Raw genomic sequence first — 2969 nt, 5'->3', positions numbered from 1 at the left:
AGGAGCAGCCCTTTCTTTCTTTTTCTTTAATTCACTTCACTTCGCGATCATGGACACCCTCCCTCCTCTCCTCCCAGCCCCACCCTTACAAGTCTCTCCCCCATTGCCCCCTCTTCTTCTTAGAGAAGGGGTACCACCTCACATTGGGTTATCTAGTCCCAGCAGGTCCAGGCACATCCTCTCCCACTGAGGCCCAACCAGGCAGTCCAGGTAGGGAGGGGGAAGGGGATCCAACGGCAGGAAACAGAGACCAAGACAACCCCCCACCCCACCCCACCCCACCCCACCCCACCACCACTCCTGCTCCACTTGTTGGACATTTGCTACAAATAGAGGGGGGTCTAGGTCCAGCTCCTGCATGCTCCCTGGTTGGTAGCCCAGGCTCCGTGAGCCCCCATGATACCAGAGTAGTTGACTCTGTGGGTCTTCTTGTGGCCATTTCTTAAAGAGGCCATGGGAACTTTTCATTACAGAATGGTATTAGAAAGCAAGATCTGGGCACAGAATTGATCTTTGGTGTTCAACATGGAGATTCTGGAGGAAGGCTCCTGGATAAGGTAGAACCCTAGTGAAGACCTGGGGAGCAAAGCCTGGCGATGGCTGTGCAAAGGCCCTGAGGCAGCCAGCAGCTGAACCACACGGCAGTATAGGCAGTGAGGTGGGGCAGTGGCCATGGTAACAACAACAACAACACAACACAAACAAAACAAACAAACAACAACAACAAAAAGGCCATTACAAAGACTTCAGCTTCCCCTCGGAAGGACAAGGACAGGGAAGCCAGGCAAATGGCGCCATCAGAGTCCTATCTTAATAAAATCACTCTGGCTAGGCTAGGGTGTTAGGAACAGCAGGAATGGATGCGGGCCGGTGCTAGGATTCAGGCAGGTGCAGGATGCGGGCAGGGGCTATTGTTAAGTAACCAGTGAGCGCCAATGCTGGCTGAGCTCAGGTGGGAAGAGATGGCTCAGCAGTTAAGAGTATGTACTATTCTTTCGGACTTGAGTTTGACTCTCAAGAACCACATCTGGTAGCTCACCACTGCCTGTAACTCTAGCTCCTGGCAGATCCAATTCCTCTGGCTTCTGGGCACCCGTATACAGTTAAAATTAATAGAGAATCTTCTCAAAGGAGAGGTGCTTCTAAAACCACACATTCTTCTGTGCCAATGCACTTTTTTGTTATTTCTTTCCTTTCAGTTTTTTTCTTCTTACTTTTTTCTTCTTTCTTTCCCCCTCCTCCTCCTCCTCCTCCCACCATTTTCTGGCATAGATACTCGATGAGCAATGGTGACAGTCGGGGTTTTGCCTAACTATGTGGAGGGAGGTGATTGTGGTAAGCCAACTAGGGAGGAGACTAGAGGAGTGGCAGGTTGGGGCTGCCTCTTAGCATACTAGGCATTACTAACCCAAGTGGTGATGGTGAGTTAGCAGGGGGCGGAGCTGGCCCAGTGGGAGGAGGAGGAGAGGGTGGGGCTGAAACTCCCTACTACTGCCCTGGGCATCCTCTGGCTACAGGCTTTGGGCCTTACAGGAGCTGCTCAGCCTGCCTCCAGCCCAAGGAGCTCACCTCAGCCACTGGACAGGGAGGCAGCCTGGAGGGCAGCCAGTCCTTGACTTTGTATGAACACTGGGGGCTCAGGCATGGCAATGCACTGTGCTAGATCTTCTTTCTAAGGGAAACCTATGTCAGGGCAGGTCCACCCACATTTGAATGAAGGGATGAAAGGATGAATGAATGAATGAATGAATGAACGAGCGAACGAACATCTCTTCTGTCTTAAGAGCCCCCAGGACTGGCTCTGTTCTCAAGTCTGACTTGGCTTCCAGAAATTCTCAAACACAAGTGGATTCATATGCATGAAAGAAGGGAAGGAAATCCCCCAGGTCTCAGCCGATCACACATCCACCCAGGTCTGTGAGTCTACCCTCCTTCCCCGCTCTCCTTAAAGCCTCTACTGCCTGTTTATACTTGGTTATACTCTGGGTCTTTGCTCGTCTGGCCTCCTGTGCTCCAAAGCACCCGGAGAAAGAGAAAAAAACCACATTGTTGGCTGGCTGTGGGGGCACAGGTCAATGAGACTAGCATCCCAGCGGCTGATGCAGAAAGACCAAAAGTGCAAGGCCTGCCTAGCCTCCATAGCAAGTTCAAAGCCAGCCTTAGCTGACACTATATATCTCATAGGCAGACCCCAGGTTCAGTCCCCAGCACTATAATACGCAAGTAAGTAAAAAGCCCAGTTCTCCTTAACCCTTGGGATGGAGGGCAAAGGTCAGGCCTGTGAGGCCCCCCCCATCCAGGTTGTTTCGTCCAGAGGGCTGACTCTCACCCCACCTCCTTGCAGCAGCCCCACCCCTCCCTACTGCCTCTCCTGTAGTCTTCTATACTTGCCCATCTCCCCACTGGATAACCAGTGCTGACCCAAGGCTTGCTTGCCCTTTGAGCTGGAGGCGCATGGGAAAACCTGAGTTCTAGACCTAGAAGCAAGATGGAGGACGACGCAGAGGCAAGGAGAAACGATGGAGGTTATGGAGCAAGTAGAGGGTGCCTGGTCTCTCCCTGGAAGAAGCTACTGCTGGCCAGATGCAGCCCAGCTTCCATGCTGCCTGAGGGAAAACAAGCTCTCTCGGTCCTGAGTTTGACCTACAAGAGATTCAGAAAACAGTCACTGACGTCATCTGACGATGACTCTAAACAGCAGGGACAGTGGTATTTCTTTCTTTTTTATATTTTTGCATTTTCCATTAAAAGAAAAGGAGGAGAGGGGAGGAGGAAGAGGGAGAAGAAGAGGAGGAAGTGGAGGAGTAGGAGAAGAGGGAGGAGGAGGTCGAGGAGGAAGAAGAAAGAGAAGAAGGAGAAGAGGAAGAAGAAATCTCTCTTTTGGGCTGGTGAGATGGCTCACTGGGTAAGAGCACCCGACTGCTCTTCCGAAGGTCCGGAGTTCAAATCCCAGCAACCACATGGTGGCT

At 51.8% G+C, this 2969-nt stretch overlaps 1 long non-coding RNA gene across 1 annotated transcript in view; it reads right to left on the bottom strand.

Moving 5' to 3' along the window:
- Positions 1-2374: 2374 nt before the first annotated feature.
- Positions 2375-2969, bottom strand: part of LOC115065384 — a 7470-nt gene continuing 6875 nt past the window's right edge. The window contains exon 3 of the long non-coding RNA XR_003845180.1: positions 2375-2643. This is a non-coding gene — a long non-coding RNA (uncharacterized LOC115065384). The remainder of the gene's footprint in view (positions 2644-2969) is intronic.

This window comes from Mus pahari, chromosome 14, assembly GCF_900095145.1.
Source record: "Mus pahari chromosome 14, PAHARI_EIJ_v1.1, whole genome shotgun sequence".
Lineage (NCBI taxonomy): Eukaryota > Metazoa > Chordata > Mammalia > Rodentia > Muridae > Mus > Mus pahari.
Note: the sequence above shows the minus strand (reverse complement) of the source record. Positions and strands in the feature narration are given on the sequence as shown.